Source organism: Camelus dromedarius, chromosome 8 (genome assembly GCF_036321535.1).
Source record: "Camelus dromedarius isolate mCamDro1 chromosome 8, mCamDro1.pat, whole genome shotgun sequence".
NCBI lineage: Eukaryota > Metazoa > Chordata > Mammalia > Artiodactyla > Camelidae > Camelus > Camelus dromedarius.
The window spans coordinates 42,080,643-42,105,549 of record NC_087443.1 but is presented as its reverse complement, the minus strand read 5'-3'; the positions used below and the strand labels follow the sequence as shown (position 1 = coordinate 42,105,549).

The following is a 24,907-nucleotide window of genomic DNA, read 5'->3' as shown; positions in this document are numbered from 1 at the left end:
GAATGGCATACCTGAAGGGTTAGAGCCCTGGGTAACAATTCACCACGTATGGGCATCAGCATCACCACCATTTGGGGTATTTGTTTAATGTTTCAGCTTTTTGAGCCCCAGCCCAAACCCAGTGAATCAGAATATCTGAAAATGGGAACCAGGAATCTGAATTTTAGAAGTGCCCCCCCCCCACCAAACCCGAGAGTGTGATGAGTAAAGGTTAAGTACCATCTGATTAGGCTGTTCTAGGTAGGGTGGGGAATACAGGGAAGGACACATTGATTTATGACTCCAGTTTGTAGTGTAGTTATGTGCCTATATACTGTTGAACAGATTGGCCAATTCAGTTCCAAACGTGTTCAATCAAATAAATAGAATTTACTGTTTGTCAATTTATTATTGTAAATTGTGAAACTTCTGTAAACACACACCCACTTATTGTGAATTGAAAGAGTCAAAAGGCAAAGATCCAGCTGAACCTGTCTGAAAGCGGGGAATGTTTCCCAGACTGTTCTCAGCTGCAAAGAGAATCGTCTCATATAACACTGGGAATCTTGATTAAAATCTCTCCCTGCTCAGCAGCACAAAACTCTCTCAAGGAGTCTCAAAAGAGATTCATCTCAGAGTGGCTCTCCCCATTCCCTCCATCCTTGAGCTTAGTTGTAGCACTGTACAGGCTTGTGCGACAGCAGAGCCACTGTGCGGAGCGAGGGCAGAGAGCAAGCTGGGAAGTTGATGGACTCCTTGTCTGAGGCACGGAGCCTGGACCAGAAGGACAGGATGCTTCAGAGAAAGATGGACCTCTTCTCAGTGGATGCATTAGCATCAGGGCAAACTGATGATCCCAGATTAGAAGCATACAACATGAACCAGGCAGAGCAGCACAATAAAACCACAGCGAGGTTTTTTTTTTTTTAATAACAGACATCTACTTTTATTATTATAGCATGAAGGGCTTTGACAGGGCTCAACAATGACTTTGAGTTTGGTTTGTCCTAGATTCTCAGTTGGCTCAGCATCCTCCAAGCTCACATAGGCCATGAGGCTGGGAGAATAGGGGGCAGGATTTGGGGAGCACATATGTCGGGGGTGTGGCAGCAGCCTGGCACTGTATGTGGCAGTTCTGCACCCCCCCCCCAAGTTACCATGCTAGGACAATTGGGTAGCAATGCCCCAAATGCAAGGAAAAGAAGGGGCTGCTAGGACAGTGATGACTGCCTCCCCCGCAGCCTAAGCAGTCCTCCCCGCACACAGCAGATGTTCCCCATCAAAAAGCAAAGTCTCCAGGAAGGAATCATTTTTAAGGTATTATTAACACCTAAGAGTGAATGAGTTTATCAGCTCTTTCCTGAAATCAGGGAGGGGAGAACAGGAAGGCACCGAGCAGCCACTTAAAGCTATTTGCTTCCCCAACCTTTCCTCAGAGGGATTTGCTGATTTCAGAGCCATATCATAGTTCTAGCCACCCATCATCTCAACAATTGCACACACAAATACCTGCAATTAAGTTCTTGGCTTAAAATTCATACATAACTCAGCCAATGTTGACTTAACGTTTCTCAACATAATCTTTTTCCTCCCCTATATAATTGCCAAAGTACTCCTCCATCAGACTCTTACTTGAGCTTGTTAAAATGCAGAGGCTTGGGTGCTACCTCCAGCCTTCAGAATCAGACTCTCTGAGGTTAGTGCCCAGGAATCTGCATTTTCACAAGCTCACACAGGGGATTCTTAAGCACATGAAAGCTGAAGAACCTCAGCTTTCAAGTACCTGGTTAAGCAGCCCTCTTCAGATACTGCTGAAGATAACTGAACCAGGAACCCTCCCTGGGGCCAGTCCAATGGAGTACAACTGGTATCAAAGTTGAACAGAATTGGGTCCTAATGAGGTGCAGTTTTAGGGAATGAATGAAACAAGCCAGCTATAAAAAAATTCCTGCATATTTGCTTAAATGAATAAAAATAATCAAATTATTTTGATACTGTGAAAACAGTCAAAATTCAGCTCTTTATAATGCCCTTGCATCATTGGAGCAGAGTGTTTGGGGGAGACTAATAAATCAAACATGGCTCATAAAGATTAAGGAGTCATAAAATAATAGAGCTGGAGGAGGCCGTAGAGATGGACTGACCTGGTGTTTTATTTTACAAAAGAAGAAACCAGAGCCTGGGGAGGCCTAGTGACCAAGGTCATATAGCTCATTAGTGGCTGAGAACCAAAATGTCTGGATTTCTGGCCTAGGATTCTTTCCATGGTACCGCCTCTGAGAATACATTCCTGCTACTAAAAAGGTAAAATAATATTTTTCCCTTAAAAAGTGGCCTCATCTTCTCATTTAAAAAGTCACAAAACAAACAAACAAACAAACAAAATAAACAAAAGATGCTGACTCAGGGACCAAAAGGAAACTTAAATGATTGATGATCCCAGGCTGAAACTGTCATTGACATTCATTCATTCATTCATTCAGTAAGTGTTATGGGATGATTGTTCTCCTCATCCCTAGAGGGAACAGGAAATGCTCTCGAGAGAGAGGCAGTGACATTTTGGGAAGATGACACTGCAGAGAGCTAGTTGTTTGGCTGCCAAGGCCTCCCTCATGTGTCTGCACCCCGTCAATCTTCTCTCTCACTGTTTCTCAAATTGAACTGTCTGCCCCAAGAGGCCAGACCCATTCTCCCTCTTCGTCTTTCCTCCTGCTACGCCCCAGCTTGGTGTGCCTCCCAACCTCTCTTTGGTTCTCTAAATTCTGTCATTCAAAGACCAAGCTTGAGAGTCTGCCTCCTCCTTTAAGACGATTCTCTCTTCTTGGATCGCAAGACTTTCTCTTCAATGAACTCCTATTACCCTCAGTACAGAAAACACACTGATATTTGGTTTTCCAATATTTAGAATTTTGTTAGTGCGGCTTTGGTAGGTAGGTAATAGGGTGTGGTTGCAGGAGCACAGGGATTGTAGCTACAGCACTACCTAACTGCCCGGGTGCCCTGTGAGATGTCTTACAGGTATCCCCAGCTCAGCAACTCTCCCACTCTCAGTCCACCCCCGAAGAACCAGTTCCTCTCCTTTTGTTCCCTGTCTCACTAAATTATATGCCACATCGAGTGAAACCCAGGGGTCATCTTTTGCCATTATCTCTCCTTCACATAGTGACCATCATAAAGTATAATTTCCCTTTCTAAATATATCTAGAATCCATCCACTTTTCTTCACCACCACTCTTGCTACCATTCTTAGGGCTGCCACCCCTTCTGACCTAGATTATTTTAATAACTTCCTAACTCCAACCTTACTTCTTTCAATTTTGCTCCATTTTGATACCAGCATGCTCCTTCTTAAATTCTCAAGCTGTCACTTCCCTTCATACTATCACTTCCCTGCTTAAACCTTTGGACTCTCAGGATGAAATTCCAATCTGTTCAAAGCCCTTTCATGATCAGGTCCCTTTCCAGGCCTTCAGCCCCATTTCTTTCTGCTTTGTCACTTTGAACTTTCCCACTTTCTCCAACCAGACTGAACTGCTTGCATAGTACATCAGATTCTCTTTTGCTGCTGGACCTTTGCATATCCTGGTTCTTCTTCCTAAAATGCCTTTCTTTCATGTTTTTGCTTGACTGTCCACTGCAGGTTTCAGAGGACTTAGCTTAAATACTATCTCTTCTAAGAAATTTCTCTGACCCAGGTGTCACTTCTTCATATTTTTCTGAAATTATGGACTTACTGCTTGTTATAGATTGAATTGTGTCCCCCCAAAAGATATGCTGAAGTCTTAACCTTTGGTGCCTGTGAATGTGACCCTATTTGGAAATAGGGTCTTTGCAGATACAATTTAGCTAAGATGAGATCATTAGGGTGAGCCCTAATCCAACATGACCCATGATAAAAAGAGAAAGACACCATGTGAAGACACAGACACAGGGTGAACGTTATGTGATGACAGAGGCAGAGATTGGAGTGATTAGGCTGCAGGTCAAGGAATGCCCAGGACTGATGGCCAGCTAGGAAGAATCAGGGAAGGGTTCTATCCTGAGTCTCAGAGGGAACAGGGCCCTGATAACACCTTAATTTCAGACTTCTGGCTTCTAGAACTGTGAGAGAACACATTTCTGTTTCTGTTTTTTAAGCCACCCAGCATTTTGTTATAAGAGCCCTAGGAAACTAATACCCTCCCATTGTGGTACTTACTGCACTCTGTTCTGTTGGCTGGGCAATTTTGCTTATTTATCTCTTTCCTTTTGCATTGAAAGGTGTTATTGAGTATACATCTCAGTCCTTAGTCATTGCTCAATAATTAGTGAGTGAGTAAGTCCAGTAATACAAAAATGAACTAAAATATTTAAAAACCTATAGCAAAGTGTCTGACATGACTTGGTAAATGTCAGCTGCTTTCCCTTTCATCACCCTAAAAGTTAAAAATCTTCTCAGGGGCAAAGATTTGGCCTTCTTTTCCCTTGTGCTCCTTCTCAGCATCTGGAACAAAGCAACAAAGACCACTGGGGCTCGCCAACCATCCATGTGCTCCCCCACATTCTCCAGCCTCCCTGGCACTTAGGGTTAGGGTCTTGTACCCAATTCTGGTCAGTGTGCTATGGACAAAAGTGAGATTATTCCAACCCATCCTCCTTAACCCTCCAGGGGCTCCTTCCCATGCCATGGCAACCTTGAGGGCCTACAGACCAAGTTAGATACAAGATGAAGGAGCTTGACCCAATCTGCACAAGACTCTCTATGAATGGGAAATAAACTTTTACTGTATTATCCACTGAGATTTGGTGGGTATTTATGACCACGGCAGAGCCTTAGCCTATTTTGACTAGTATACAAAGCAACATGGACACATGGGAGGTACCAAGAAGTCCCTGTTGGTTGGCTAATTAAATCATGACAACAAATTAAGATATCAGGGAGTCCTGACTGAATAAAACTGAGAAATACAGGCATCTTTATCCTTCCTCTTGGCATGCTTCGCTAATTTTAAAAAGTGTCTGGAGCTTGAATGTTTTGATTGAGAGAAAGCTGCCCAGCCAAGACAGCTGCTGTGGTGAGACTGTCTCGTCATGATACTGAACCAGTCCATGTGTCTGGGCTTTAAAAGAAATTGGTTCAGTGAGACCAAATTTAATTGAATACTGTCTTCTCCTCTCTCTGCAGGTGAAAGGGGTATAATATTTTTTTTTATCATCAAACATATCTTTGTAAGAACTTATTGTTGTGATGCAGCTCTTGCCATAAAGTTAATAAAGATAGTGAATTAAGACATTAAAATCTAAGCCACAGTAATTATCTGGAAGTAAAGTAAATGTCTACTAAGCTAGAAAACAGAGCATTGCCAATAAAAGACACAAATTGAGCAGACATTCTCTAGTACAACAATTAAAATTTCACAATGTAAACCAGATAGCCACTTGCTGTTAAAATGTGCATCTAAAATTTTATTTGCACAGAGACATAAACCCCAGAACATTTGGGGAAAAGTTCCATGGTCTAATTGGTGAACTGGATTTACTTCACCTGGCTGGCTGTGCACTGGATGTTCCTAGGATGAGAAAGGAGACTTAACTGACCGCAGTGATTCTCTGATGCCCAGAGGGCAAAAGTCATCAGCATTTATTTATTATGAAGGGTAAGTATGAGTGTATCCTGCTAAGAGTGCTCACTTTTGGTGAGAATTAGGACTGTAGTGAGGCTCATCAATCCAACTATTTTTTTCTTGTCTATTTTGTCTGCACACACGTAGAAGAGTATGCTGGACCTTTTTCTCTCTTCTCTCTCTGTACCTCTCTCTCTAACTTCACTCCCAGTTCATGACAATGCTTCAGATTTTACTGAGGAAACAAAAGCAATGGCAAGAGAATGTCCACACATTCTCATAATCTCACTAATTCACTTACCTGCATCAGTTCCCATTTAGTCTGCCTTCTCTTCTATTACAAGGAAAGAAATGTCTGAGATTTTGTACTTGTGCACTAGATTCCAGTCCCTCTTACCTACTCAAGGCATCATTTCAGAAATTCTCCCTTCCCTCTCCTCCATCAATGGCTTTTTCTCCTCTATTGATTTGTTCTTACCAATACACAAATGTCAAGAACTGTGAAAGGTCTAAGATTTGACCCTACTTGCAAATCACAAATTAGCCTGCCAGTTTCATAGCTGCTGGCAGAAGCCACGAGACTCCTGGGTCAGAGACAAGGGACTTTATTACTGACAGAAACAGCAGTAGCCAGAGGATTGGCATTTTATTGTCCTGGTTCCCTGAGCCCCAACCCCCACAGGTTGTTACAAAAAGAGCCAAGTGACACCTGCACACACAGTGAACTGCATTACAGGAGAGGAACTCTGAGCTTAGGGAACTTGAATTATTCATTATACTGGACAGTAAACATGCCTACTCTTTGTTCTGGAAGGAGACACCCTCCTTGTTTGCAAAAGCTGTTCATTATACAAATACTCCTGAAAGGAAAGCTGAGAAGAGAAGCAACAGTGTCTCTGCTCACCAAGACATACAGAAATGCAAGAGACTCATGGAAATTTGGCTTGCTACCACAACATGCTTTAATTTCTACCATCATTAATAAAAATATCTGCCTTGACCTTTGTATCCGCTCTACCTACCACCCCATTTCTTGGCTCCTCCTTATAGCTATAATCCTCAAAAGACTCATCCATGATTGCTGACTCAGATTTATCTCCTCCTGTTCTCTCTTGAACACACCACCGTCAGGCATTCATCCCTACACTGCTTTGTCAAGGCCACCAATGATATCTGTGTGCTAAATCCAAAGCTCAATTCTCTTTTCATATTTCTTGACCCATCTGCAGAATCTGACACCATCGATCACTCCCTCCTCCTTGAAACACTTCCTTCCCTGGGATTTCAAGGCAACATTACTTTCTTGGTTTTGCCTTCTACTTCACCTACTGTACTCTCTCAGTTTTCTTATCTGGTTTTTCTTTATCCGCCATCATACTGGAGATTCCAGGGTAGGAACTAGAGCCTTTTGTCTTTTCTATCCACTAGGATAGATATGGATATCTATATGCAGCATGTGTAACCAGGATTGAGTATATATCACCCTTAGATATCCAGAATTATGGCTTTAAAACCATCAATGGGATGATGACTCTCAAGTTTGGCCGTGTTCTCTGAAATCCAGACTAATATGTCTATCGGCCTATTCCACATTTCCTCTGGTCTTGTAGACATCTCAGACCTAACAGATAAAATACAGAACTCCTGGCTATCCTACCCCTAAACCTGTTCCTCCCACAAGCTTGCCCATCTCATCAAACAGCAACTCTATTATTCCAGTTTCTTAGGCCAAAATCCTTGGCACTATTCTTGCGTCTTCTCTTTTAAATTTCACATTTTATTAGCACCAAATCCTGTTGGCTCTATCTTTAAAATATGGCCAGAATCCAGTCACTCTTCAGCACCTCCACTTTTACCACCCTGGACGAAGTCACCATCCCTTCTTCCTTGGATTATTATATGAGCCTCCTAAATGGGTTACCTGCTTCCACTCTTGTTTGCTTTCAGTCTGTGCTCAGCACAGAGGATCCTGTTAAAACATAAGTCAGATCATGCCACTCTCCTCATTCATAACTCTCCAATGGCTTCCCACTATATTCAGAGAAAATGCTAATCTTTGCAGGATCTCCTGCTCCTCGTCAGTCTTTGGCTTCAGCTCCTACTTCTTTCCCCTTTGCTCCACTGACCTCCCTCCATTCCCTGTGCCTGGCCATGCTCCTGCCTTCTGGTCTTTGTGCTTACTCTCCTCTCTGCCCATTACGCGCTTTTCCCAAGATATTCTCATAGTTTCTTCTTTTGTCTCTTTGCTCAAATGGCACCTGAACATATAATTGTAAATGGAAAGCATGCCCCCACCCAGAACACTTCCTATACAACTTGTAACCTTATTTTTTGTCAATGACATTAACTAAAATATGATCAGATTTATACAGTTGGTTCTTGTTTCTCATGGTGGTTATGTCACGGTGGACGCTAAGTTAACAAATACTGAACCCATGTTCTTACTGTAAGCCTTGTTCACAATATTTTCTTCCATCACCAATGCATAACCTTGTTTTATGTGTGCTTCTGTTTAAAGTCACTTTACTTAATACATATTGTTGATTCATTAACATTGAACTTACAACTTATGCCTAAACAAATCTTATTGAACACACATATTTTCTCTGTAAGGGGTATCACAACCTTCTTGCACTAGGAAACACTAGATAGCACTTTAGCACTATGCTTGTAGGACAGTTTTAAACAGTGAAATTGTTAACAACACAAAAGTGAGAAAAACATTCGGTGCTAAGTAGACTGAGAAAAGTACACCTGTTAGTATGAGACAGAATGAAACCAGAAACAAGAAGGCAGAGTGCTGCCTTGTTTGACCTCATCTGGGAACATGCCTGTCGGGTGACACAAGTTTTTCACTCCTCTGTCATGTTTATAAATGACCATGAAATGCTGTGAGTATTGATTTGGGAGTTACAGATACATTTTAGCAAGTAGGCGAATTTGCAAATATAGAATCCTCAAATAATGGGAATGGACTGTGTTTACGTGTATTAGTTACGTGTTTGTGTATATAACTATTACATATTTATTGTGTTTCCTCCTACTAATATATAAACTCTGTGAGCCTGAGGATGTTTGTTTATTTCACTGATGTATCCCCAGTGTCTAGAATAGTGCCTGTCACCCAATAATGTTGAATGAATAAATGAAAGTGCCTTTCTCTCCAGGTTCAGAAATGCATTCCTATTGAAGATTCTAAAGGCCAGGACTGTTGATGTTGAAGGACAGAGCTCCAGGGGCACCGAAGCCAAGGGAGCATTTACAGCCGAATGTCCAGGGGAAACATGGGGTTGATAAGCCAGAGAAAGAAATCCAAATGGGTTATCAAACCCAAACAGGGAGAAATGCATATGGAGTATGGATTGACCTGGGGAGCTGAGGACCAACACAACAGTGCACTGAGCACTGAATCAAAATAGAAAGTAGGACAGCAGTCAGGAAAATCTCTGCAACTGTAGTTAGTATCTTTGGCTGGATAGTTCATGACCATGATGGTAGACTTACGGGAGGGCCTGATGGGTATAAAAACCTAACAACATGGAATATGTCACTAGCTGTGAGCTGCTTGAAATTAGAACATGTGTCTGATCTATCTTCGTACTTCTAGGTCTTGGTAGTAACTGGCATACCATAGGTGCTAAAAAGATATTTATTGCATTGAAAAAACCTCTATTACCTATTACAATCTTCTTGGATCAGAAAGAAGAGAGAGTTTCTGCACACTCTTGGGTCTAGGGGTCTTATAAAGAAAGCCTCCATTCAGACTAGACTTCATGTTAACCAGGACCCTAACTCAGGGATGAATTTCTTCCTCCCTGTTCTCAGCCCACTCTAACTCTCTGAGCGAGACTTCTCTGTATTGTCTTAACCCTGCTGTGTCCTGTGTCCTGTGTCCTGTGACCCATCAAGACAAAATGTTTACTGATGTGGATTCACTCAGCTGTCTTTTCCAGGGCAACAGTTCTTAATCTGGCACATATGAATTGGCCTCAAATCTGTGAACCTCCTGAAATGAAAAATGTAATGTGCATATGTGAGTGTGTCAAATTTTCTAGGGAGAGGATTCATAGATTTCACAAAAGGGGATTCATTATTCAGAGAAATTTGAGAACAATTTCTTAGAAAGATTCTGATGGTTCCTGCAGATCAGGGATAGAATTAAATATAATCCTATTCACTAGAGCTGTGGTGGGGGCTGAAGATCTACACTTTCAAAAATCTCCCAGGGTTATTCTATACACAGACATGATTAGAACCATTGCAGCAGAGGCCAGGACCAAAAGCAGCCATGTTTAAAAAATTCCACATAGTGGGGAAAGCTCTCCTTGTGGACGTGATCCCAGAAACAAACGGGAAGTTAAATATTATAGCCAAGTTTTGTTGAGAAGACATTTACATTTTATTAACCTTTGGATTTCTCTTTAAAAAGGCAAGTAAGCAAGTGACAACTTAGTACTTGTTAATGTTTTACATTCACAGAAGTCAGTGAAAGCAAACACAACCCATGGATTGAATTTCAAAATGGAATATTAGCCACGTACAGGCCAAAGTGAGAGCCATACTCAGACTTCCTGTGGAATTATTGTAGCTCCACTAACAGTGTGATTAAAATGAAAATGACTCAATTAGGGAGTTGAGTGAAATCCCAGAAGAAACAAGGATTCCAGGGACTCAAACTTTTTAGAACAGTACATTCTTCAAACACCAAATAAGAACAATTCAAATGCATCATTAATGCTCAAAATCACCTCCAGTTATAGGCAAGAGTCCTAAGTAATTACTTTGTAATTATCACTCTCGAAATTATGAAGAGAAGCTAAACATCAATATCCAAAAACAAAGAAAACCCGTAACTTTATACCATTTCTACAAAGGACAGGTTAAAACTAAAACCTTGAAGAAAGTTTCAGTATTATTTTACTAGACATTCAGTTTAATTGAAAACTAATTTAGTGCTTATTTACCATAGTTCAAACGAGATGATTTATAATAATCTGTATGGAGTTCTTATCATGGTATCTACTATAGCAAGTGTTCAATAAAATTACCCTACCAACTTAGGATTCTAGAATTTTTTAACAAGTCTAATGTGCATGAAAGCTTTCAGGAAGCTTTGGACTAGACTTTGTGACTGATGGCTGGGCTCCTCAATACAACAATTAAAATTCTCAAATCAAAGAGAGTTGAAGCCTGCCCTAACCTCTACCCCAGGCAGATGGAGATCTTTTCTAAGGTACGAGAGTGTCAAGGCACATCTTTCCTGTCTTAGAACACAGTTCTAATGTTGACAAAACAGGCTCAAGTGGTTTCAGACTATTAGTTCCAAACTTGGGATGAAGTACCTGGACAGAGAGAAATGTAACCATGAAAAGCAAGTCAGATACCCGAGGCCCCCTGGTTTTGTCTGAAGAAGGTCACATTTGGAGATAAAACCTCTTGGGAATCTCTCCTGACTTTTAAATCTCTCACTCCTATTTTCCATGGGGGCCCTTCACTGGCTTTTTTCCCCCTACCTGTACCCACCCTCCCACTCCATCCCACTCCCAGCAATTTAGTGCTTAATACTCTTCTTTGCTTCCTTAATTCTCATCACCTAAGGTCTTGTCATGGCTTTGCTCTGAGCCCAGAGCTACTGATTCAGAAACGTATTTTATCGAGATCCCCAGGTCATGCATATGTGTATTAAAGTTTGAGATGCACTGGCTGAAGACACATAATTTAGCTCCCCTTTGCTTCTTGGTATCCATGGAGAGCTTTAAACTGCACATTAAGAAATTTGTGATGAATTCAGGAAACAGGGAGTCATGGAAAAATTTTTTGAGCAGCAGAGTAAAAGAGCAAATGCCTGAAATTTGTTCATCTTGCAATAGTAGTCTTGTGGCACTAAGGTTTTTAAATTACTTTGGCTGTGAGAGAATCTGAGTAGAAGCTGAGAATTTTGTATTAGAGCAAATATCGTGCAGCATTAAAAAAAAAATAACTGGCTTAGAATCTTAAAATCGAGAACAGGATACAGCTACCTCAAGTTATGGGTGTTCCAGGTAAGCCGGCACCTACCCTCCTGCCAGAGGAAGTATCCTCACAATAACGTGTTAATCATTTTCAGCTACAACCCTGAAGAGGTCATAATAGTTGGTTTTTCTGACATGCTTGTGATTTAGTCTTATGAGTCATCCTTCTTAGCAAAACAGAAATTGGATCTGGAGCCATGGAATTGTACAGAAATAGCTCATGGTTCAGCTCCCCAGATCTCTCACTCTGCTTTTCTTTGTTGTTGTTGAAAAGCAAACTCTCCTAACTATGATTTTTGACCCCTAAAAACCACCACTGTTTGAGCCATATAATTTTTTCAAAGAACTGGCCACTTGGTTCAGCAAACAAAAGCCAAATCAACCAACAGCAGACACCAACAGATGGCAGGCAGAAATAATACTTACGCGCAATGTGAAGAATAAGCAGCAAAAGGTGAGGATTTAAAGCCATCAGGAGATAGAGGGGAATAAGGACATCCCCAACCCATTCAAATTTAGACCAGGAGAAGTGACAATAGTATAAGCTGAAATTCTGAGCCTCTCTAAAGTAAAATTAGCAGCTTTAATTTGTTGCTTAAGTATCAGATATTTAAATGTATTTTTCCCAATTCCCTAACAACCCTGCAAAGTGGGCGTCATTTTACTCCTCACAGATGAGCTCACTGAGGCCCAGAAGTTACCTAACTTGCCCTAAATTAGAGACACACCAAGGGCAGAATCAGAACATTGTCTCAGATACGACTCTCTTTGAAGCCTAAGACTTGTCCACTCTACTACAGTGGTCTTTTGAGGAAAGGGTCTTCTTCCATTTTTATGTCTGCTGAAAGTTCTCTCACTGTGAAGAGGAAGAGCTCCTGGACCTCTTAAACCAGCATTTCCCAGACTGTGCTCGATGGAACACTAGTCTTGAGATATCCTCTGTGAAACAGGGATTCTAGGGCCAGGTAAGTTGGAAACAGGGTCCCAATACACATTTAAGAAGGCCTTGAAAAATTATATGACCTTGAAACATTTTTTTCTACCTATATCTAGTATTTTAAAGATCACTATAGGAAATCTTGTGTTAACCTCTTTTATTACCTATGTCCAAGTGCTTAATAAAAAAACAAAGCAAAATACCTTAAGCATTATGGGAAACCCCTGGAGCATTACCCTGAGAGCCAGATAAATCCTCCACATTTGTGAAGGATCTCCAAGCTAAAAACTAACTCCTGAACTCTTCCCTCTCTCCCACTTCCTGAATCCACTTGGACTCTAGATTCTGATCTTTCCATGCTGCCCAAATCTGACCTCTTCAACAGGGATAGAGTAGCCCTGTTGCCATCGCTTTGCTTCTGGATCTTCATTTCCACATTTCATCTTCCACACTTCATTTTTCCAATCAACTGCATTTTCTACACTTCATCTAGAAATCTTTCTAGAAAATTAAATCTTAAGAAACACATCTGCTTGTGCCAAATTTCATTTTAACACTTCTACTCTCTCCCTGCTGCTTACTAGATAAAGTTCGACCTTTTAGTTGGCACAGGAAAACTTCACATTCTGGTTCCAACATATATCTTGATACTCTCCAATCAAACTGAGCTCAACATGGTTCCCAGCACATTCCAGGTCCTTAGTGATTCCTTAGTGCACGGTGATCTTCTGCCCAGACTGTTCTCTCTAAACTTCTTTGCATGGCAAACCACCATTCCTCTTCACACCCAGTTTAATTACTACATTCCTATTAACACCTTTTCAGCTCTCTGAGGAAGTTTGCTACTTTCTTTTTTATGCTCTTAATGGATTTTTGTTCTTCTCTCTATAGGTAGATTTTTTTTTAACATTTTTTATTGATTTATAATCATTTTACAATGTTGTGTCAAATTCCAGTGTAGAGCACAAGTTTTCAGTTATACATGAACATATATACTCATCGTCACATTTTTTTTTGTCTGCGAGCTACCATAAGATCTTGTGTATATTTCCCTGTGCTATTAGGTAGCTTTTTAATTCATTGCATTCTTGTTTCTCATCCTCGCTAAACAATAAACTCCTTGAAACTAAGAACTCTTACTTTTTCAGTCTTGTTTGTAATATGTATTCATTAAATGCAGCAAAAATTGAGAGCTTGTTGTGAAGCACTGCAGATATAAAGATTTAGCTACAGCAGCCGGTCTTTTTTCTCTCTCATGCTTTGTCATTTTGAAGTGAAGCTTCATCACACTCTAAATCCCTTAGATTTTTGTGACTTTCCAAGTTTCACAATTATGTCTTCAGGACTCCTGCCTGAAGTGTGACAGTCATCATACCACTTCTTTGATCATCAAGAGCCTCTTGAACCAGGCTTATCACTTTTGCACAAGTGCTTATGATCTAAATCTTGTTTCCACGTAGAAGAGAAGCTTTTCCTTCTGCGAGGCATCCAAGCTGATTCTCAAGAACCTGAAAGTCAGTGAATTGGACACAGCTCTCCATAATGATGCATTTCTCCTTTGCTTATCTCAGAGACTTGCGGCAAGGTAGCATAGTGCATGTGTAGGACAATTCTCAAAGTGTGGTCCTTGGAATGGCACTGGCAGCATCATTTGGGAATTGAGAAAAATGCAAATCCTCTAGTCCCACCTCTGACCAACAGAATCAAAACCTCTAGAAGTGGAGCTCCGAAGACTGTTTCAACACGCCCTACAAGTAAGTCTGATGCATGCTGAAAGAGTTTGGGCTCTGGAGTCAGCACACCTGGATTCAAATTTTCATCCTGCCTCTGCACCTTATGTGTTCCTGACACCTCTTGTGTCCCATTACATATCCTCTCAACCTGCTGCACTCTTATCCTTTGCTTCCTGCTCTGTCACTGCCCCCATGGGACATCTGTAAGAACCAGTTCAACATTCTAACGCATGGCCAACCTGCAAGTGTAGGGGAGTTAACCACTTGTGGGACAACCACTTATTAAGTAGTTCCTTCTTCTGTCCCTTGAGGACAATATTGGGCCTTCTCTTCAGCTCCTCAGAGGGTCCCAGGTTAGTTGAGGTCCTGTTGCCCACTCAGTGATCATGTCAGTTGCACAACTTGGACTGGCATTCCCTCCTTCCCTCTCTCATTTTCCTCAGTCTTCCATGACTATTCCTTGGGGTCACTTTCCAAAATAAACTATTTGGTGGCAAGCCCCTATTTCAGACTCTGCTCTTGGGGGATCCCAGCCGAAGGCAAGTTCCTTCACTTCTTCAGACAATCTTCAGCTTCCTAACCTGAATAAGCATAATAATTCCATTTATCTTGTAAGTTTTTTCTGAGTATTAGGTATGATAATGAAGATAAAGTGCCTAGAATAGCACCTAGAACAAATTAAGGATCAACAAAAGTTAGGGTTACTATTATTCCCTTCTTTTTTTAATTTTTCACTTTTAAAAATTTTTACTGAAGAAGAGTTGATATGTAACATAGTATTAGTTTCAGGTGTGCAACCTAATAATTTTTATATATTGTGAAGTTATCATCACGTACGTCTAGTTAATATCTATCACCATACATAGTTACAGAAAAATGTGTGTGTGATAAGAACTTTTAAGGTCTACTCTCTCAGCAACTTTCAAATATGCAATACAGTATTATTTACTATAGTCACCACGCTATACATTACACCCCTGTGACTTACTTACTTATAACTGGAATCTCTTCTCTGTATCTATGAACTTAGGAGGTTTTTTCCTTTATTTTTAGATTCCACATATAAGTGAGATGACATGGCATTTGTCTTTCTCTATCTGATTTATTTCACTTATTATAATACCCTCAAGGTCCATCCATGTTGTCACAAATGGCAAGACTTCATTCTATTTTATGGCTAAATTATATGTATGTATATGTACATATACATACCACATTTTCTTTATTCATTCATCCATTGATGGACACTTGGGTTGTTTCCATACCTTTTTAAATTTTTCATAACCATTTTTTGTCTGTCTGTGACAACATTTTTGTTTCTTACAGTATATGCAGACTCTAGAAATCATCTTTTTATTTTAAGAAATCATCTTTGAGAACAAATTTCATCTTTTCTTTTTTGTCTCTCGGGGGAGCTAAACTGAAATGGGAAGATTATAGTTTTTGGAGCTGGAAAGCACTGATTTCAAACCTTGCCTGCTCCTAGTAGCTGAATGAATTTCTGAAAGTGTTGCGTCTTCTGCTTTATCTGTAGACTTGGGGTGATCTTACCTACCTTTCAAGGTCGTCATGGGCAGTACATAAGATAATGCACGTAAAGGGTCAGGCACATGGTAGGTGCTCAGTGAATGCTGGTTCTTTCTTCCACTTAAAAATATGCCCTTTTCTCTCCATTTTTATTGTCACCACCTTGGTCCAAGATTTTATTACCTCTTAACCTCATCTCTTGCTGGACTTTCACAACAGGTTTTTGTTTCTTTCCTCGCTGTAATCTTTATGGCCTTTAATCCATACTGTATACCCCTGTCAACCCTTGTAGAAACACTACTGCATTTTTATAGCCTTTGATAATCTAGTCCTAACCTACATATGCAATTTTACTTTTCACTACTTCAAATTCTATTTTTCATACGTTCCACATTTCTGATCAGATACCCAAATTTTGTATTCTCACTCCTCTCTGCCCATCCTCATGCTCCTCCCACTTTCTTTTCTGACTGTTCCTTTCTCAAGCTCCCTCATCTGGAATGCTCTCCCCTTTCCCTCTGAAACTACAGTGTTCTCAGTTCCCAACTGCCACCGTCAGCAACAATCCCTCTGGTCTCTTTCTCCTCTAACTCCTCCTGCACTTACACACAGTTAGGTGCCTAAGCATCCACACTGGACGCCTGCCCTTCCAGGGCTCAGTGTCAGGGCAATGGGACAGCATCAAGGAACAATGACAAGCAGTACCTAAGCGTAGGGAAGTTAGAGTAACGTTTCTTCACTGTCATTTCAATTTCACAGAGCCATTCAGTCTAACAGCAGGACTTGAAACAAGAAGTAATTGCTCACCAAACAAAAACATCTGAAGGAAAGCTGCCCAGGCTGAAGAACATTTCAGCTATTGTCCTCATTTCACTCCTGCTCATCTCTGAAGCAGTTCTAAAAACTGTGCAACTGTCTGTATTTATTTAATGAATGAGGAGAAACTAAATCCACAGTTTTCTGCTTCCCTTTGCAGAGGGAAAAAAAGTTAAGATGTAGAATTTCATGGCTCTCTCTCCATGCTCACCCTGGGTCACCAGGTCTGAGTGCCACCCAAGGACACATGATTTGCTCACAAGGTATGAGTTGCAGCAGCTTAGTGCTTGCAGATGCTCCTTCATAGCCCCTTTGTTTTGGTGGTGAGCTGAATGCCTGTCTCAGGGAGATAACTTATGATTGCTGGAATATATTTATAATTCATGATCATTTATTTATAATTTATAATCCTTCTTCCAAAAGTAATTTTAAGTGTCTTGCAATAAAAATGAATATATACTCTTACATGGAGTTTAAAGTAGATAAGAAAAGGACATCAAATGTCACACAGAGGAAGATCCCAAGTCTCCAAGGACGTCACTGAGGAAACAAGAGCTGCCTTTATGTGGTAGTCCAAATGATTGTCTTAAAAACCACTGCCACTTCCAAGATCTTGGCTGATTCCCAGCCTCAATCAGATAATCACTCCATAGACAATCCCTTCTTCACCTAGTCATTTGGGAAGTTAGCGGGAACAAGATAAAGGATGAGCTATTAACAGTAATTAAATATTGAGTTAACTTCAAGCTCCTGACAGCCAAACCAAGAAAGAAAAAAGGAGAAATAAAGTTAGATATAACTCTCATTCTAATAAAAGGGAAGAAAAATGCCTGATCTTCAGAAGAGATGAACTGTCCTTCTGACACTGAGTTTGGAGAAATTAATCATAAGAATGTCATGAAGCCAAATTATGGGAAGTACCTTCAAAAGCAGTTCTTCAGAGGATGCTTTTTGGTGGCCATTTCTCACATGAACCCACAATTTAAAAAAATACAATATTAAATTGTGGTTTGATAAAGGCATGTCTACAGGGAGATGTCCAGTACAGACACATTTTGGAGGTAAATTCAAAGTTGTTCTTAGCATATGGAAAATCAGGACGATAGCCCTTGAACAGTTTGTTTGTGAGGAAAGGCAAGTTGGTGGGAGCAAAAGCAATCAAATTTACAATCTGATGGTCAGTGATTGAGGAAGGCATCTAAGAGTAGCAAGGAATTTGTCTCCATGGGCTGGCAAAATACAACTACACATAACCAAGCCCTAAGCCCAGGATCAAAACTAAAGCAAGTTCATTCCCCAGCAAGATTTTTCTCCTGAAATCTGTAGGGTGCTCCTTTGGTACAATTTTCCTTCTGGTCTTTATGGTCTCTGTGTACTTCATTTTATCTGTATAGAATGGAGCTGGGGGTTGGAAAGTGGTCATGTCGTGAAATTTTGCCCCAGATCCACACCTTTGTGATGATTCTGAGCCCTTAAACGCTTAAGACACTGGATTCCCAAGGACCCACTGTACTACACTTTGTGAAATTTAAGCCTGAATTTTATGGGCAATTCATTCAGTACTAGAATTTTCTACAGGTACTTTTAGACTTTTAGAGAGGAAGTACTTTAGTTGGGATACTCTTCAACTGAGAGTTTTCCAGCTCGGCCAACAGCAGAGTACTAACCATGGAAAAAGTGTTAAACTGCTGTTGTGTGATGGAAAAAAACAAAGTATGTGAAGTCAAAAGATATGTAGTAATTACTTGTATTTATCCTGATGAAATCATGTTAGCCCTTCGGACTCAATTTCCTCAAAATTAAAATAAAAGGTTCAATTATACCATCCGTAAGCCCTAGCTGTATTATGACATTATTTGTAAATTATGGATATGAGTGTGTGTGAAGGATGTTTGTGTGTGAGCATGTTACTCCACTATGTAATACCCTTTGATGGCTCTTTGGGTAAATCCATACTCTTTAGATTTGGCTTACAAAACTCCTTATGATCATATGTGGTTTGTCTTCATCCCATCTCTTGTCACTTAATATGTGTGTGTGTGTGTGTGTGTGTGTGTGTATAAAATGTGCATGTATGTATATGCATTTATTATATATGTATACGTATACACATATTGTACTTACATACAATTACATACGTATTATACATATATACATACTTGTATACTCTACACTATATATATTTCATATACATACTAAATGTCCAGTTACCCCAAGCTCTGATGTCTCTTGCCTGTAGCCCTTAAACATAATGTTTCTCCATCTGACATGATCTCCATCTTTCCCCTGGTTCTCACTTACTCATCTTTCAAGTCCCAAATAATTATAAAAGCAATAAAACAGTAGTAATAGCATATAGTAATAATAATTTAAGAATAATAACAAAAATGATAGTATCAACTGTGTCTTTTCAGAACTTACTATGTCCAGCAACTATGCCAAGAACTTCACATACATTATCTCATTTAATCTTCACCTCAATTTTCTGAGGTAGTATTCTGATTCCTGTTTTAAAGATGAAGAAACAGAGGACCAAATGCCTGGTGTAGTACTTGGTTTATAGTACACAATAAATATCTACTGAATTGGATGGATGAATAAACTCAAATCTCTCCTTACACAAAATTTTGACTTAGACCTAATTAGGCATCATTGTCTCTCATTCTCCATTCTTTTGCCCATCCCTCCTTTGTGCTTGTGTTTCTAGTCACTTAGTGGATACTCGTTAGTTTTTGTTGCTCAGCATCTAAACTCTCTTCACGACTCAGTGGATGGTAGGGTCCTATCTCTCATTACAGAAGCCAAAGGCTTATAAAAATGTTACTTTGACTATGGCTAGACACTAGCTGCCATGGTAGTTTGAGGATATGGAGCTGCTCCTGGCTCTGCTGCCTTCTGAATCATAATAATCTATTCTGTAGAGGTAATATTACCTCCTGACCTGTGGATGACAGAGACTCACATGTAGGAGCTCCCCACATGTTCCAGACTGCCCCCTTGTCTGCATCCTCCCCTCCCCACACACACCCCCCCCCCCCCACCAATGAAGAGGACAATATGAGAACTTGAAGATTCTGCTCACCTTGCCTCTGGAGTGGTCCTGGGTGCTGACCACCCATTCCACTTGGCAGAAATGCCACATAGATCACTGTGAATTATGAGAAGTATACAATGAATTTCTCAGTAAAGGAAAAAAATAACATGCCAAGATTTGTCCTCACTTGAAATCCTCTTTCTGGCTAATTTCCTTTTACTTGCATTTGGATTGCAGCCAGATCCTTATGTTTTCAAAACTCAGAGATCCCAGGACTTGATGGAATGGCCCTTTCCATTAGTCATCAGAGGCCCCAGTTTACTGCAGAGTCTTCCACAGTTAAAAGGAAAGATGGCAATCTCTGATGAAAGTCAAAACTTCACTTAAACATTTTCTCTTTCAGAGATACAGGTGCAACACAGAAGGGTATTCCAGTTATATTTTCAGGATCTACAGTTTATACCACATCATTTCTCTGTGCATGTAGACTCATTCACTTAGGGGTTCTACCATAGCAGCTCATTCATATTATGAAATTGAAGCGAACAAGAAATTTTATTGATAAGAAGGTGTAGTGTAATCAGAACTGCTTGGTGGGATCTGAGGTCCTAGACATTGTTCTTGACTTTGTTGTGGATCTGATGGTTCCTTAGGAATGTCCTGGACCCCCTCCCCATTAGCATCTGTTTCCAGATGAAGCTGGGCTACAATAAGGGTCTAAGGCAACCTCTGAAAAGCAAAAAAAAAAATTTCAAATGTAGTCTTCTGAGAAGTGTGGAAGGAGGAAGTTCAGCTGCATATGATATGGTCACATGCAGGGCCCTTCTTAGCAGCATCTGAAGTTCTCAGTGGCCCAAGTCTGTGGTCTGTGAGAATGGACCTAATTTTCCATCCTCAAGGGCAGCTCTGAGTACAAGTCAACCTTACTGGGAGAGGACTTTGACAAACTGCCCAAGTGAGAAAAACACTGCCTCTGTGATACTAAACTTTCCACTTAGAGGAATAAAGAGCCCTGAATCCAGACGTATTGCCCACAGGGAGATGCTGGGAAACAGCTGTCTCTTGGATTGATCTGTCTCCTCTAATTTTTATCCAGATGTGTGCCAACACCAAGATCCAGCTGGAAAGTCTGTTTGCAATCCCCCCTTTTCTCATAACTACTCTGCACATGCTGGCAGAAAAAGTAAAGCAATGAGAATGGCAAACTACAGCACTAATAGGCTTTAAAAAAAAAAAACCAAAACTGCCCAGGACGCTGATCACCTCTGGTTTGCCACGTGACACCTTATAGGCCAGAAAAGGCCTGAAACGCCCGACTCCTCTGAGCTTCCTCACCACAGTCAGTAGCTGTTTGGGACATGTAATCTCAACCTCAAGGTTTCTGAGACACAATCACGTAGAAGCTCTTATTAAAAACACACATTCCTGGTTTCTGCCCTTGAAATATAGAATCAGAAATTCTGTGCAGGGAATCTGCATTTTAAATGAGTTCCTGATATGATTCTTATATACTCCAAAGTTTAAAGACTTCTACATATTTAAGAATCCAAGCAGTGGTCCAAGTGCTAAGAAGATTCACTCAACTGCTTAACCATCATAAAGAAATACTTAAGTTAGAAAATATCCCAAGTCAGTGTCCTGATAGGCTCTCCATTCTGCCAGCTCTTACTCCTAAATTCCAGTCTGCTATTGCTAACTCTCATTCATCTCTTATTCCTAGTTCCTGCCCAGCCTTCCTACCTGGTTTCCTGGCTCTGCTTAGTTTCAGGAACATAAATTCTCAGAATGTCAGAATGCCAGAGCTCAGAGGGACTTTAAAGATCATCCATGTTCTGACACCCATGTCCCATGAAGGTTTGGCCTTGGTGGGGTCCCACTGAATCTTCTCTTGGGAGAGTCTATTTGGGGAAAAATTATCTACTGAGTCAAACCCACATTTTTCTAATATGACAAATAGGTACTCTGAGTCTAGCATTGTGTTAAAGGGCTCAGCTCTGAGAAGCCAGAGCCATATCAGTTCAAAGGCGTCATCAAAAGCAAGCCATACGTGTGTTGTTCTCTGTTTGTGATTAGTTCTCCCTGAGTGCAGGTTTTATGTTATTAGCATTATACTCCTGTGTACTTAGCACAGGCCTGCACATTAAGGCTCCTGGCAAATATCTGCTTAATGGTGGAAAGCAGGGAGAGATGAAAGAAAGGAAGAACTCTCTAAAACAGGATTCAGAGCTGCTCTTGATCATGTGTACCTGAACTGTCACAACAGTCTTCATGCGGCTAATAGTGCTGGGGTCCCTCAATATTCATGTCCTTCGCTTCATGAGCACAGAACCACACTTTCCTGTCTCCTTTGTGGACAAATGTGGTCTTATGACTGAGCTCTGGCTAATGAAATGTGATAGGTACCACTTCCAGTTTTGGTCCATGAAGACCTCCCACACAGGATTCTTACTCTCCTCCCCATCCACCAATTAAATGGAGTCGACTATAAGGCTCTAGAGGGAGGTAGGCCAACAAGACTGAACTTCCATCTCTGGCTGACTACGTGGAGCAAAGGTCTCACTGGCCTTCACTGGACTGTGATGTGGGCAAAAAGGAAAATTTTTTGTTTCTATATCTACTGAAATTTTACATTATTTATTATATCACCTAGCCTATTCCACTAATCATGCTTGGAAATAATCACGCTTATTCTCACAGCTTTCACCCTTTGCTGTGATGCTTCATTAGCCAGGAGTCATTGAAAGAATCTGTTTCTCTGAGTCCTAAGTTTCCTGGTTCCAAGGAGTCTGCACTTAACAGACCTATGGTCACAGCCAAAGAGTCAATATCTTCCTGTCTTCTTAAGTTCATTTACAGGTGATTAACCCAAGAAAGGATCTGGACTAAACAGAGGAAGGTAATATGTTAGGCCATGTTTCACCGTTCCCTAAATGACCCATCATCAAGGCCAACTTCATGCGCATTTACTTGGTTTAATGTTCGGCTGTTGCCACTCTGAAATTTTTAATACTTTTGAACAAGAGGCCTTACCATTTCATTTTGCACTGGGTTCCACAAATCTTCTAGCCTGTCCTGTTCAACATACTTAAGGGAAACAAGGAGTTACCCTTTGGCCCGTCTTGAACATCTACCTCCTGAATGACTGGCCTCAGGACTTTCTGAACTGTAGAAGTATGGCTCAAAGACGAGACCTGGCCAGTTGTTGTCTATGTACAAAAGCCCATCTCATATATATCATGCACCATGGCAACTTTCTAAACTCTGAGCTGCCTTATTCTTTGGAAGGTACCTGGATGGTGGAGGTGATGACAGATTTCACTCCAGTTTCCCAGAAAGAAAATGGAGGATCTCCTTTTTAAACACTGGCAAGAAGGTATGCCATCATTTTAAGGGCTTTCTGTGTCTTGCTTTGCCTTGATATAACCTTCTCCCCATCTTTAATGTTTGAATTATCTCTTATTCTTGTGATTCTCCTGGTTTCTGATTCTTGGCCTAGACTACCCTGATTCTCATTACTGATTAGCAACCTCAATTACCTGCTACCTCCGATGTTTCAGATTCTGCTCTCTGTGCCAAGGTACTTGTCCATTTTTAGCTGGCTCCTCATAGATGTCCCACTGAACTTTCTAGCCTGTCTTTCATTCAGGTCCTAGAATTTGCCCTCCTGTTCTAGTTTGCCTATCAGTTCTTGGTTTTTTGACTCAAGTTACACCTCAATTCTGCCATCACTACCAGAGGTATCCCTCCCTTTTTTTTTTTTAAATGGCCTTAACAAATAGTGGCTCATAAATGTTTAGCAACCAGCTCATCAGAGGGAAAGGGGATAAAAGCCTAATTGGTAGAATTTGACAATATCTAAGATATAAAGACTTCTGCCATGACCAATTTCAAGCTTTCAATGTGATGTCACTGAATTAAGAGTTAGGAAGAGACACATGCAACTGACTTTCATAAGCCCGTGTGAGATAGCTCCAGTATACCACTGGCTTAAAGTTTAATTTGCTTCTTTCTGAAGAACGACTGCAACATAAGTTACACAACTGCCCAAGTCAAAACGTTCCTGTCTTCCAAAGTTCCCTTGAGGATGAACAATTCATTTTATACAAGAGAAAGTCAGGACTATATAAAGGAATTAAACTTGATGGCAAGGGCTATGTTCAACTTCTCCCTCATCCTTATATTAATTGCTCACTAAATCACACATAGTTTATTTCCTTAGTAGCTAATAAATCCATGCCATCTTCTCCATTTCTTCTGACACTGTCATTTTTTGGCTACCGTATCTTTTCTTTTACCTGGATTACTTAATACTTCTGTCTTGCCCCCTTCTAATCCCTTGTCTATGTTACTTTCTAAAATGTAATGTGATAGTATTATAACCCAGGTTAAAAAGCTTTAACAGTCTCTCATTGCCTATAGGAAAGAGTCATACATGGTTTTTGTGAACTGATCCAACTTAGCTCTTTAGTTCCATCTGTCGTTCTCTCATCTCTTACCCTATGCTCCGGCTAAGATGAAAAACTTGAAGTTCCCCTGGAATGTTATGCTCCTTCTTGCTTGTGAGCCTTTGCCTATGGTACTCCTCTGCTTAGAATATTCTCTTCCTGCCTTTTTCACATTTCTAACTCCCATCAATTTTCATTTGATCCTTTAGATACTATCTCCTCCAAAGTCTCCTTGATATCCTCCAGGATGGTTTTATATTTTTAATTCCTCCTCTGATCTCATAGCACCATGTTATTCATGTTATTCACACTAATAAAGACATATATTTATCACATTCCCAACAAGAAACAGATGGTATGTTTCAACTGAGAAATTTGAGGAAAGTTTAATAGAACAAAGGTATAGGCAGAGTTTGGGGAAACCAACAAAAGATAGTATGCTGGTGTTAGCAGTATCAGAAATTATTACCACCCTAATTATTACTAGCCCTAAGCCAGCTGAAGGAAAGGGAAGGCGCAGTTACCACGACTCAGAGAGAATACCTGATGGACGTAGTTCACCATGTGAAAGCTGTGACCTCTGGTAGAAAAAGCCATAGCAAGTCTACAAGGAGGGAGCCCAGAGAATACATACCTCAGCCTCACACCCATCATGCCCTCTAATCTACTGCCAATGACTCCAGTTGGCTAAATCCAACCAGAAGTTAAAGAACAAATAGAGGAAGATACAATTTGTATGTGTAATCCATAAAGGTCAGCCTCCTAGGTCACAGAACAGGGTTAAGAGAAGCAGAGTGCAGATCCAGAGGCACAAACACAAGT

General features: G+C 40.6%; 1 protein-coding gene across 10 annotated transcripts in view; it reads right to left on the bottom strand.

Annotated features, from left to right (window-relative positions):
• The window catches only part of FAM13C (family with sequence similarity 13 member C), a 542,774-nt gene that overhangs the window by 255,405 nt on the left and 262,462 nt on the right, over positions 1-24,907 (bottom strand). Inside the window, exon 16 of one of the 10 annotated variants that reach the window (XM_064488165.1) lies at positions 19,734-19,754. The exons of the other annotated variants lie outside the window; for them this stretch is intronic. The gene's annotated coding sequence lies outside the window, so the exon portion shown is untranslated. Of the gene's footprint in view, positions 1-19,733; positions 19,755-24,907 lie in introns of those variants that run through there. 10 annotated transcript variants of the gene reach the window in all.